This window comes from Mandrillus leucophaeus, unplaced genomic scaffold (assembly GCF_000951045.1).
Source record: "Mandrillus leucophaeus isolate KB7577 unplaced genomic scaffold, Mleu.le_1.0 Scaffold218, whole genome shotgun sequence".
In the NCBI taxonomy this organism is placed as follows: Eukaryota; Metazoa; Chordata; class Mammalia; order Primates; family Cercopithecidae; genus Mandrillus; species Mandrillus leucophaeus.
This window is the reverse complement of record NW_012102232.1, coordinates 1,274,635-1,288,632: the sequence shown is the minus strand read 5'-3', so window position 1 is coordinate 1,288,632 and position 13,998 is coordinate 1,274,635. Positions and strand designations below refer to the sequence as shown.

The following is a 13,998-nucleotide window of genomic DNA, read 5'->3' as shown; positions in this document are numbered from 1 at the left end:
CGCCTCGGCCTCCCAAACTGCTAGGATTACAGGCGTGAGCCACTGCGTCCAGCCCGATAAGTATATTTCATACCTTCGCTCCTGTTCTGTGTACAAGACGTATTGCTTTTTAATGGGTCTAAATAATTAGTTGATGATGATGATAATGATAATAATAGTTATGACTTATTAAGCTCTTACTGTAATTATATTGGGCACTGTGCTAAGTACTTTATATAGATTATCTCAGTTTTTTGGCAGTAGCCCTGTGAAGTGGGTATAATTATTAGTCTTATTCTAACACAAGGAAACTGAGTCACAATGAGGTTAAGTAACACGGCTAATAAATGTTGGAGTCCTGATTCAAACCCATTTGGTCTGACTCAAAAGGGTGTGCTTAATCATTACACCACTGCCTCTTATCATTAGGTATTTGTAGCTATTCAGAGGGAGGAAACATTGCAAAAAGAATTCATGGCACGATCTCGGCTCACTGCAAGCTCCACCTCCTGGGTTCACGCCCTTCTCCTGCCTCAGCCTCCCGAATAGCTGGCACTATAGGCACCCACCACAATGCCCATTTAATTTTTTGTGTTTTTAGTAGAGACGGGGTTTCACCGTGTTAGCCAGGATGGTCTCGATCTCCTGACCTCATGATCTGCCCGCCTTGGCCTCCCAAAGTGCTGGGATTACAGGCGTGAGCCACGGCGCCCGGCCTTTTTTTGTTTTATGTTGACAGAGTCTTGCTCTGTTGCCCAGGCTGGAGTGCAAAGGCACTATCTTGGCTCACTGCAACCTCCACCTCCAGGGTTCAAGCGATTCTCCTGCCTCAGCCTCCCGAGTAGCTGGGATTACAGGTACCTGCCACCACACCCAGCTGGTTTTTGTATTTTTAGTAGAGACAGGGTTTCACCATGTTGGCCAGACTGGTCTCAAACTCCTGATCTCAGGTGATCTGCCTACCTCGGTCTCCCAAAGTGCAGGGATTATAGCCTTGAGTCGCTGCGCCTGGCCCTTTCTGATAGGAGGGGTGCATTGCTATCTCCCACAAAGCTGAAGAATTCAAATCAAGGTTCACCTTTATACATTTAGTTATTCAGTTATAATCTAACTTTGCATATAGTAGGTCTTCTGTGACTGTGGGATGAATGAATACAAATGCTTTGTGATTGTGATGCCCTAAAACATATGAACTGAAATGAGGTTTCCAGCATGGTGGTCAAGGCTCTGGTCAGTCATTTCCTTTTTCTTTTTCTTCAGCTGCTTAGTCAATAAGTTGATTGTCTTTATCTGAAAACTCTTCATAGAAAATTGTTTGGTTTGGGTCTCAGCAGCCTGCTTCTGAGCTCTGAGGAAGCTTGCCTACTTTTGAGCTACCTGATCTTTCTTCTGGGCAAGGGACATTTTGGGATAGTTCCACCTCTGCTTTTCAACTTCTTTCTTGGGCTTCTTCTCTTAGACTGGATTCTCTTGCAGAGCAGCATGAGCCTTCTTATACATACCCATCATGTCTGGAGTTACACTGTTCTTCATGTATTGAGAGAACGGTTTCTGGTAAGCATCTTCATCTTCCATTAGGTAACGCATGTAATCGGCAACATTCTAACACATGATGTGTTTCCAATGCACTTCTGCATTAAATTCGTTGCTTTCAGAATCGTAACCAGGAAATCGTCTGGTACTGCAAGGAATAGACAAGCCTCCATTCCCAGCTTCCTTCGGGGCCTCCAAAACTGTATTGTCAGTGGTAGTTCTGGCAAGGCCTGCATCCAAATAGCAGGTAAAGGCACCTGGCTGGCCATCAATGCTTTCCACATTGTATTCATCTCCAGTCACCTCCACTTGGCCTTCCTAGATCTTGCTCATGCCAAACCTACTGAGAAGCCTGCGGGCCAGAGGCAGGCCAGTACAATATGCTGCAGCAGAATCTGTCAGCCAACCTTCACACCAAATTTTGGCAGTTTGTGTGCATAAGCTGTGCAGACTATCATATCCCCTTCTACATGGGCATAAGCAATCTGACAAATGAGATCTCTGTTACGCGAACTCTCATCCTGTATTTGGGTGTGTTGTACTTATTTTTATCCTCTATCACCAAGCGTTTCTTAGCATAGTAATCAGTTTCACCCTCTTGTCGTCTTCTAAATTTCACTTGGTATCTTTTAAAGTAGGCTTTATTCCTGACAGCTTTAACCAACCCCACCCTACAGAACAGAGACTCATGTCACAGCTCTACACAGACCTCTGGCTGGTCATTTCTGTGGGCTTCTTATCAGATGTCCCCAAAGAGCCTTACAATCCAATGTTTCCTTCAATTCAGTATCTATGAGACAGCATGTGGATGGGTCACATTTTTCCCTAAGGTCAACTACTTTGAGATCAAGACAAGATTTTTAACGAGGTTTATTGAGTGCTGTTGTATATCAACAGTAGATGATTCATGAGTGAAACAGACAGCAAAATGATTTTTAGAAAGGCAAGTGAAGCAGACACAAACAAAAAATAAAAAGCCTTGATCCAAATTACTCTAAAGGACAGATATTTTCCCATTAGGACAATTTATCCTGAATCTGTAAACAGAGAGGGGCATAATTATACAAGTGTTTGCTAACAGATCTAAACCTTACGCAGCTATAAACAGCTGAAGAGAGGAAGAAAGCGGAAATTCCCAGGAGAAGATCCCTGACCACATCCAGGGCCACCAGCTCTCCACAAACACAAGGCCCAGCAGTGGCACCAAGCAAAGCACGAGAAAAAACCTCAGGATTCTGACACAATCCACAAATATAACTTTGAATTGTCCTGAAACTAAACAATGACAATTCTATCCAATCAACTTTCGGCTGACACACAGGCGGGGTGGTGACGTATTGGTGTTCCAGATGTAGTTAATGGAAACATGATGCCCAGAATTAAAAAGGTATTCAGTAAATGTTGAGTGAATGGATGGATGAGTGAATGAAGTCTGAACAGATGTCCTTGTCTCTTTCCCTCTTTGCAGCTCTGTTGGGAAGATGTCCTCAATGCTTCAAACCCGACCAGGCGCGGTGGCTCATGCCTCTAATCCCAGCACTTTGGGAGGCCAAGGTGGGTGGATCACCTGAGGTCAGGAGTTTGAGACCAGCCTGGCCAACATGGTGAAACCTTGTCTCTACTAAAAATACAAAAAATTAGCTGAGTGCAGTGGTGCACGCCTGTAATCCCAGCTGCTTGGGAGGCTGAGGCAGGAGAATCACTTGAACCTGGGAGGCGGTGGTTGCAGTGAGGCGAGATTGCACCACTGTACTCCAGCCTGAGCGACAGAGCAAGACTCCATCTAAAAAACAACAACAACAACAACAACAACAACAACAAAAAACCAAACAAACAAAATGCTTCAAACCCAAAGCCACCACAGAGGGGCTGAACCATTTCACATAGATCCCTAGGAACAGAACAGTTCATGGAATCAGATGGAACCAGAGACTGGTTTCTGACCCAAAGATACACTAATTTGTGATCTTCCAGTGCACACAGGAAGGGAGATTGTGGTACCTATGGAACATCTTTGCAGGCCTTGATTCAAAAGCTGCTATTATTTACAATATAGATTCTAAACTCTATCTGAAGTCCAACAGAACCAGGTACTAAGTAGCTAGCATCTATCGAACATATACAGGATGCCAAGACCTGTTCTAAGTCTTTTACATATTAGGTCATGAAATCCTTTTAACAATCTTAGAATATGTGCTATTATTACAGCAACCCATTTTATAGGCAATGAAACTGGACAAGATTACCTAAGTAGCTCATGGTCACACAACTAATAAGTAGAGGAGCTGGAACTGAGAGTCTATTTGGAACCAGTGTTTGCTCTTAACTGCTACCCAATGCTATCTGTCCGGATCTTACTTCCTGCTACTTCTCTGCACAAACTCACTGTTTGCCCACAAATATGCAAAGAACATTCTAATCTCTGCAGGACATGTTCCCTGACCTCCCTCCCATTGTTACCTCTCTCTTCTGAGTGCTCACATCACGCATTCTCTAGGGAACACACTGAAACTTACTTGGTTCACACCACACCTCTCCAGATAGCTCTGAAGTTCCTTTGGTGTTGGAACTGTGTGTGATATGGCAGTGTGGAGATGTAGTGGAATAAGAAAGACCTGGGTTTAAAGTCCAAATCCCATAATGATTATCCATGAGATTCTGGGTAGGTCATTTGACATTTCCTGTACTTATATTTAAACCATCTGCCTTAAGGGCTTGTTGAGGAGGAGAGGCTGAGTGTCTAGGATGATGCCTGATATTGTAAGCCAGTGATTCTCAATCAGGTGTTATTTTACACACCCTTTCCCTACCCCTGCAGGGACATTTGGCAATGTCTGGAGATATTTGTAGTCTGATTGCTTACTGGCATCTGATGGAGAGAGAGAAAGAGAGAGAGAATTCTTCTCATCTCCCATTCTACTTACGTGGTAACAATATCTTCTTCCATTTCTACCTTTCACAGTCTTGAAAACACGAATAATTTGTGTGCAGTTGTATATGAGAAAATGTAAAACTGAACTGTAGTGTCCAGTCATCTTGAAGCATCTCTGGGAGATGTCCTGAATTAAACCACCTGCCCAAGCTGTGCATAACAAGACAGGTTCTTTCTTACCTTGGGCCTCTGAACATACTGAAACTGAGGTTGTCCTTCCCACTGTAACCACTATCACCTGCCAATTCCTACTCACCTCTCAGGACTCAGTTTAGATAGCACTTTCTCTAGGGAGAAGGTGACCCCTTCCCTAGAACATATTCAGAGCCCTCCTTGGTGCCCAAGTAGCATCCCCACTGCCCATCCATCTGTCTGCTTACCCTTGTAGACATTAAGCTCTTATAGGGAAAGGTGACATGGACCGACACTGTTTTATTCCCAGGCCCTAGAACTATGCCTAGCATATACAAGTGCCCAATAAATATTTGTTGAACAAATGAGTACAAATCAAGAGACTCAAATGCATTCGTTCCTGCAACTACGTATTGAATGCCTACTATAAATCGGGTACAGAAGTAGGCAATGGGAAAACAACTATTTGCACTCTAATATTAACAATAACAACAGTAAAAATAACCACAGTTAATGTTGATTGGACATTAACTACGTCTCAGGCATCATGCTTTTTTTTTTTTTTTTGGAGATGGAGTCTGGCTCTGTCACCCAGGCTGGAGTGCAATGGCGCGATCTTGGCTCACTGCAAGCTCCGCCTCCCGGGTTCACGCCATTCTCTTGCCTCAGCCTCCCTAGTAGCTGGTACTACAGGCGCCCACCACACCCAACTAATTCTTTGTATTTTTAGTAGAGACAGGGTTTCATCATGTTAGCCAGGATGGTCTCGATCTCCTGCCCTCATGATCCGCTAAATTTGCTTTTAATCCTCCCCCAAAAGTCCATGTGGCAGACACTATTATCCCCATTGTACAGATGAAGAAAGACATCAGTTCACTCACGCAGCCCTTAATGAAAAAGAATCTCTGACACTTAAGTTCCCAGACATCCATTTACATGGACTCAGCTCACACCAAGAAAAGACGACCTGTGAATTCACTCATGAACTTTTCTGATGGCCATCACCTTGCCTGGAATGTCCCTACTGACTCTTTATTTTTTGAAACTTACTTTAAAATATTTTGGGCTGGGCGCAGTGGCTGACGCCTGTGATCCAAGCACTTTGGGAGGCCAACGCGGGCAGATAGCTTGAGGTCAGGAGTACGAGACCAGCCTATCCAACACAGTGAAACCCTCTCTCTATCAAAAATACAAAAATTAGCTGGGCATGGTGGCAGGTGCCTGTAATCCCAGGTACTCAGGAGGCTGAGACAGGAGAATTGCTTGAACCCAGGAGGCGGAGATCACAGGGAGCTGAGATCGCACCATTGCACTCCAGCCTGCGCAACAAGAGTGAAACTCCATCTCAAAAAAGAAGAGAGAGAGAGAGAGAAACTCCATCTCAAAAAGTAGAGAGAGAGAGAGAGAGAGAGAGAGAGAGAATTACACTGAATTAAAGGAGGAGTGCATCCCAGAAGACCAGCTGGGCAGAGGTTGAAAGAGGGGTGAGGAAGCTGTCACGTGAATTCAGGCAGGAAAAGATGGTGCCTGGCCAAAGTGACTCGCTGTGGGCCAGCACTTCCCTTTTGTCAAATAAAACTCCAGAGTTGCTCTGTTTACAGGCTCTCTCTTTCTGCTAGATTGTCAATCCCTTGAGGGCAGATATTGGAATTCACTCATCTCTGGATCCTCAGAGGCCACAGGTGATAAAGTTCTCAGTAAAGGGTTGGCTGGTGCATGTTGAACAATAGAATTCCTTATGTACAAAAATAATTTCCTTTTGCTAGATTCCTCACCACTAGGCCCCCATCCTCACCCCTTCCGCATCCTCTCTGCCGTTGCTGCCTGCAGCAATTTCTTTTCACCAATTACCATACTCCTTTTACACTGAGTTGCTCCAACGTATAGAGTGCTGTTCACTTCCTTTCATACGAAGCGTAGACTTTGAATCTAGTCTTCACAGCCCCCTAAATATCTTACATTGCCCTTTCCTCCCACTGTCGCCCAGCTTATTCCACTGTTTCAGCCAGGCAAGACCTGGGCTTGGCTTCAAGAGCCCCCTTCCCAAACATCTTGAAAGTTTTCCAGTGGTGATCTGACTTGTGTGGAGTGGTTACTCCCTCCCATCTGATATCCTGTTTACTTTTTAGAAAACACAATATTTTATTGTTTTATTTGAAAATAAAATAAAACAGGCCAGGTGCAGTGGCTCACGCCTGTAATCCCCGCACTTAGGCAGGCCAAGGCGGGCCAATCACCTGACATCGGGAGTTTGAGACCAGTCTGGCCAACATGGTGAAACCCCATCTCTACTAAAAATACAAAAATTAGCTGGGCGTGGTGGCGCACACCTGTAATCCCAGCTACCCAGGAGGCTGAATCAGGTGAATCGCTTGAAACTGGGAGGAAGAGGTTGCAGTGAGCTGAGATCATGCCACTGTACTCCAGCCTAGGTAATAGAGTAAGCCTGTGTCTCAAAATAAAAAATAAAATAAAATAAAATAAAACAAAATAAAAGAGTCCCCCCATCTGCAAGAAGCATTCATGAACTCCTACTATCTGGATACAGAATCTTACCCAACCTTAATCCTATTAATACATATTCCTGTCAATTGCATAGGATAACGATTTTTCCATGGGTTCTCTTCCAAGGCATAAGACAAAAGCACCCTTGCCTGTACCTGCTGCATCTTCCCTGACATGGTTTGGCTGTGTTCCCATCCAAATCTCATCTCAAAATGTACTCCCCATGTGTCAGGGGAGGAAACCTGGTGGGAGGTGATTCGATCATGGGGGTGGTTCCCCCATGCTGTTCTCATGATAGTGAGTGAGTTCTCGTGAAATCTGATGGTTTTACAAGGGGCTCTTCCCCCTTCGCTCTTTTTCCTGGCTCCTTGTGAAGAGGGTACTTGCTTCTCCTTTGCCTTCTGCCATGATTGTACATTTCCTGCACTCCCCCCACCAGCCATGCAGAACTGTGCATCAATTAAACCTCTTTCCTGTGTAAATTACCCAGTCTCGGGTATTTCTTTATAGCAGTGTGAAAACGGACTAATACGTTCCCCTTGCCCTGTTTCTTGCACCAAAGAAACTTGTTCTCGCTCACAGAGGTCTTCTGCTTTGACCTATCCCTGAGAACTGGGCATTGGGCAACGTCAACTCAGAAGCATAAAATCAATTACAGCCATTGCTCACCTCTAGGCCGGGCCCACACCCGGCCCTGCCAGATGGCTTTATAATGGTGAGTGCTCTGTTACCATGAAGGGCCTTCTATAAAGGAGAGTTAAAGCTGGATAGTATCCCAGAGGCTGTTCCTTTCCCCTGCAAACCTTCATCTAGCAGGGGCTGGTGCCTTTCCTTACACAGGTTTATACTAACATTGCCAGATAAAATACAGGAGACCCAGTTAAATTTGAATCGCAGATGAAAAATGAGTAATTATTTTACTCCAAGTAGATCCCAAAAATCACATGGAATTTTTCATTTACTAAATCTGACAATCTTATTTTATAACAACCAAGTCCTTACTACTGGTCTTGACAAAAGTCATTTCTATACTCAGTAAGAGGTAAATATGTGGTAAACAAAACATATGCACATTGTTAAGTTGAGAAGCTTGAAGATATTCCTTTGTGATCTCTGTTTCTCACTCTGATGGACATCTGCTTCCAAGAATAGGTTTCTAATCATTTTCTTTATAGCTAACTTGAAGTCCCTCACCTTTGCCTAACCTCTCTCACTCTGTTTATAATTCTCTTTCTCATGATCATTCTTTTTGCATCATTAAGTTCAACCACTTTGACCCTTCTTCCCTTCCCAAGCAATTACCATTCAATTGAGTGCTTCACCTTGACTTGCTCTCTTATAATGATATATCAAAATGTCTCCTCTTTACAAGTCAATGAACCACATTCAGGAAACACTGAATTGAGTGTAGGTAGCTCCCTCAATTCTTCCAAATTGACCTCAAGGATCAGATGCCCCTTTCTAATTATTCCCTGTTCTCCAACTCTAGGAAATCCTCCAGAAAAGCAACTTTAGGACTCCAGCCTCAGTTCTGATCTTACCTGGTCTTACCACTGCTCTCCATAAGCTGAAAAAGCTCCTAGTTGGGAAAAGCAAAGGACCAGATAGAACCTTGAATAATTTTCTCACAAATGAAAAACGTGGCTTCCTCTCCAGGCTTTAGGGGCCATCTCAAAAGCCACATTGTTTACACGTGGCACTGTACAAAAGGCCCACCTCACTTTAACCCCAAGGAGGGTGGAGTTCAGCCCATTTATAAATGCATGTCTGCGAGGGAAGGGTATGAAGGGGAGCTGTAACCCTGCTATGACTACTTTCCAGTTTACACATGGAGCACTGTGGGGGAGACTCGGAGAGGGAACCAGGGTAGCAAGGAAGATCTGGTGGAAACTCGGGCAGGCTGGTTAACATGGAATGAAGGACATGATGAGATCAAGAGAAAGTTGTTAACGGCTGGGCGCGGTGGCTCATGCCTGTAATCCCAGCACTGTGGGAGGCTAAGGCAGGCGGACACTAGAGATCAGGAGTTTGAGACCAGCCTGGCCAACATGGTGAAACCCCATCTCTACTAAAAAATACAAAAATTAGCCGGGCATTGTGGCGGCACCTGTAATCCCAGCTACTTGAGAGGCTGAGGCAGGAGAGCTGCTTGAACCCAGGAGGTGGAGGTTGCAGTGAGCTGAGACTGTGCCACTGCACTCCAGCCTGGGTGACACAGCAAGACTCCATCTAAAAAAAAAAAAAGAGTTGTTGTTAATATGCCCAGGGTGAGAAAACACTTTGAATTACCAGAGTCATGAAGAATATCATTAAAAACAAGGGTGGTAGGCCGGGCACAGTGGCTCACGCCTGTAATCCCAGCATTTTGGGAGGCCGAGGCGGGAGGATCACCTGAGTCAGGGTTCAAGACCAGCCTGACCAACATGGTGAAACCCTGTTTCTACTAAAAATACAAAATTAGCCGGGTGTGGTGGTGCATGCCTGTAATCCCAGCTACTCTGGAGGCTGAGACAGGAGAATCACTTGAACCCAGGAGGCAGAGGTGGCAGTGAGCCAAGATCGCACCATTGAACTCCAGCCTGGGCAACAAAAGCAAAACTCTGTCTCAAAAAGAAAAAAGAAAAAGAAAAAAAAATAGGGGTAGTAAAAAAAACAAAAACTTTCATTATTATTGGTTCATAGTAACTAGTAATGAAAGTATTAGTAATTAGTCATAAAAGTCTCAGTACAGAGTCACAAAAGACTTCTATACCTTCTTAAACTCCTGTCATATTGTTAGTATTATCATCACTTTTATCTGGCTATCACTTCATCCCACAAGGAAGGAATGATCGATATTATTATACCTACTCCACAAGTGATGAAACTGTGAGAAGGATGTGGGAACTTCCAGGAACCCAGGTTTCTTGATTTCTGGTCCAGGGGGCCTTCCCTGCCTAGCAGATAGCAGTTGCTCTATTAGGAACCAGTCAGATTCGGGCCAGGAAACTGCTTTCAGACTTATCCCAGTGCCTTTGGAAGGCTGTGCTGTTGACTGGGGATGGGCTGTGTCAGAATGAGTGGCCGGGTGAGAAGAACAGAGGCAGTGGAGCCAGGAGGCCAGGATTTAGATCTCAGCCCTCCTTTACCAGCCTGGATTCTCTCCTTTGTAACTGGGGATAATGACAATTACATCGCAGAGGTGTTACGAGCTAGAATGAGCTGGCAAATAACTGTAAGTGTGCATAAACATTATATTAACAATGACTGTAATTGTAGGTTCAGGATTCTAACTTGTGTAGAAGAGTTCAAATATATATGCAAATCCCTGCTAAGACAGGGATGAAATGGAGGAGAACTGGTAGTTTTTCAAAGCTACCAAAAGGCTTATCAAGCTATGTTTTTTTAAAGTGACAAGAGAAAGTTACAAATTAACAGCTCACCTTCATTAAGTGTTCATGGCATGTCAGTCCCCGTGATAAGCCTTCACATGCAGATCCTCATTTCGTCTCTCATCGCCTTAGGAGTTAGGTATTGTTCTTTTTTTTTTTTTGAGATGGAGTCTTGCCCTGTTACCCAGGCTGGAGTGCAATGGCACGATCTCGGCTCATGGCAACCTCTGCCTCCTGGGTTCAAGCAATTCTCCTGCCTCAGCCTCCCGTGTTGCTGGGACTACAGGCACGCACCACCATGCCTGTCTAATTTTTGTATTTTTAGTAGAGATGGGGGTTCACCATATTGGCCAGGCTGGTCTCGAACTCCTGACCTCATGATCTGCTTGCCTCAGCCTCCTAAAGTGCTGGGATTACAGGTGTGAGCCACCGCGCCTGGCCAGGTATTGTTCTTTTTTTTTTTTTGAGAGAAGTCTCGCTCTGTTGCCAGGCTGGAGTGCAGTGTTGCAATCTTGGCTCACTGCAACCTCCGCCTCCTGGGTTCAAGTGATTCTCCTGCCTCCACCTCCCCAGTAGCTGGGATTACAGGTGCCCACCACCACGTCTGGCTAATTTTTATATTTTTAGTAGAGACGGAGTTTCACCATGTCAGCCGGGATGGTTTCGATCTCTTGACCTAGTGATCCACCCACCTCGGCCTCCCAAAGTGCTGGGATTACAGGTGTGAGCCACCACACCTGGCTGGGTATTGTTCTTAATTCCATTTTACAGTTAGGGAAAGTCTGGCTTAGTGGGGTTAAGAAATAACCCAAGGTCACACATTTGTTAGGTAGTGGAATCAGGACTCATTAACTTCATACCCACAGATGTGTGTAGCCCAACCAAACCATTCTTGTAGATGTGTGTGTTTGTGTGTGTGCGCATGTGTACACGTGTGCATGGAGAAAGTTCAGGACAAAATAGACGAGATATTAGCGACATACCACCACTGGATGCCTTACTGAATTGAGTAGATAGTGCTTTTATAATTTAAATGTTTTTCCTTTTGATAACATACTTTAAAACATAAACCAAAATGAGGCTTCAAAAACATGAGCGGAACCGCCATCCTCCAGTAATTCGCCAAAATGACTAACACAAAGGGAAAGAGGAGAGGTACCCGGTATGTTCTCCAGGCCTTTAAGAAAACATAGAGTTATTCCTTTGGCCATGTATATGGGAATCTATAAGAAAGGTGATATTGTAGGCATCAAGGCAATGAGTAATGTTCAAAAAGGAATGCCCCACAGGTGTTACCATGGCAAAACTGGAAGAGTCTACAATGTTCCCCAGCATGCTGTTGGCACTGTCGTAAACAAACAAGTTAAGGGCGAGATTCTTGCCAAGAGAATTAATGTGCATATTGAGGACATTAAGCACTCTAAGAGTCGAGATAGCTTCCTGAAACGTGTGAGGAAAATGATCAGAAAAAGAAAGAAGCCAAAGAGAAAGGTAACTGGGTTCAACTGAAGCGCCAGCCTGCTCCACTCAGAGAAGCACATTTTGTGAGAACCAATGGGAAGTAGCCTGAGCTGCTGGAACCCGTTCCCTATGAATTCATGGCATAATAGCTGTTAAAAAAAAAAAAGACCTCTAGACTATCTATCTATCTATCTATCTATCTATCTATCTATCTATCTATAAGGAAAATGACTAATAAATAGCATTTGCAAGGCCCATTGTAATTAAACTTTCAGGGTTTTTTTCCCCCAACCAAAGAAACCTTCGGCATAAAATGAGGTTTTTTTGTTTTTGTTTTAAACACGGTCTCACCCAGGTTGGAGTGCATTGGCATGATCATGGCTCACTGCAGTCTCAACCTCCCTGCTTCCCTAGGCTCAGGTGAGCCTCACACCTCAGCATTCTGAGTAGCTGGGAGTACAGGTGCATGCCACCATGCCTAGCTAATTTCTGTATTTTTTGGTAGATACAGGGTGTACTAGTCCATTCTCATGCCGCTCTGAAGAACTGCCTGGGAATGGGTAATTTATAAAGGAAAGAGGTTTAATTGGCTCACAGTTCCACATGGCTGGGGGGGCCTCAGGAAACTTACAATCATTGCAGAAGGGGAAGCAAACATATCCTTCTTCACATGATGGCAAGAAGGAGAAGTGCTGAGCAAAGATGGAAAAACCCCTTGTAAAACCATCAGATCTTGGCTGGGCGCAGTGGCTCATGCCTGTAATCCCAGCACTTTGGGAGGCCGAGGCGGGAGGATCACGAGGTCAAGAGATCAAGACCATCCTGGCTAACACAGTGAAACCCCATCTCTATTAAAAATACAAAAATTAGCTGGGCATGGTGGCAGGCACCTGTAGTCCCAGCTGCTCAGGAAGCTGAGGCAGGAGAATGGTGTGAACCCGGAGGGCAAAGCTTGCAGCGAGCTGAGATCATGCCACCGCACTCCAGCCTGGGTGACAGAGTGAGACTCTGTCTCTAAATAAATAAATAAATAAATAACCATCAGATCTCGTGAGAGCTCACTGTCAGGAGAACAGCAGCAAGGGGTTAACTGCTCCCATTATTCAATTACCTCCCACCAGGTCTCTCCCACTCCACAAGGTGATTATAGAAACTGCGATTCAAGATGAGATATGGGTGGGGACACAGCCAAACCATATCATGGGGTTTTGCCATGTTGCTCAGGCTGGTCTTGAACTTGTGATGCTCAAGCTATCAGCCCACCTCAGCCTCCCAAAGTGCTGGGATTACAGGCATGGGCCACCATATCTGGCCTAAGTTTCTTGAAAATAAAGATTATATTCCATCTCCCTTCTACCTAAAAGCTCAGGTTCCTGTCTCTTAGGCAGTAGATCTCAGTTCTAAACCTTAAATGCGCTCATGAACCAAATATTTGCCAGTTATTTACTCTATAGTAACACCAATGAGTTCTTAAAATCTGTTTTTCGTTTTTTGTTTTTTTTTTTACCACATTGTCCCTTGACATGATTATTTATAACTTACGTGCAAACTCCTTTCTCTTCTGTGGTCATTACAAAGGATAAAACGATAAAAGATCACTAAAGCAAACATTCGTCTTACTGTTTGCTTTGAACTCTGAAGTCCTCTTCAAGGAGTACTACAAAGATAAATTAAGATTTTGCACCCCCTGTCAACAGAACTCGTCTTCAAAGATGACCTCTGGAGGGGAGTAAAAGAATTGAAAGCAAACTGAAGGAACTCAAAAGTGACGACCTTTTCCTGTCTTTCTGCCTGTCTTTCTGCAGTTAACAACAATGCAGGGATGGCAGGAGAGGGCAACCTGTACGCAGAACAGGCACCCAAATCTCTTTCTGGTGAGAGCTTCTGGGGTCCCTGCAGGTCAGATGATCTGGAAGGCAGGAGGGACGCATGCTGAGAAGCCACATGGGAGGATGGGGGATGCAGAGGCTGAGCCCTCTCTCTCAACCCATTAGAGACTCTTAAGGATGATGAAGATGAAGAAACTCTCACAACAGAATTGATGTGGAGGTCAGCTAAGCCAGGTGTCCAGAATGTGTTCACAGA

At 44.5% G+C, this 13,998-nt stretch overlaps 1 protein-coding gene across 1 annotated transcript in view; it reads right to left on the bottom strand.

Annotated features, from left to right (window-relative positions):
- PDZD2 (PDZ domain containing 2) overlaps nt 1–13,998 on the bottom strand; it is a 386,629-nt gene that overhangs the window by 315,397 nt on the left and 57,234 nt on the right. The window lies entirely within an intron of this gene.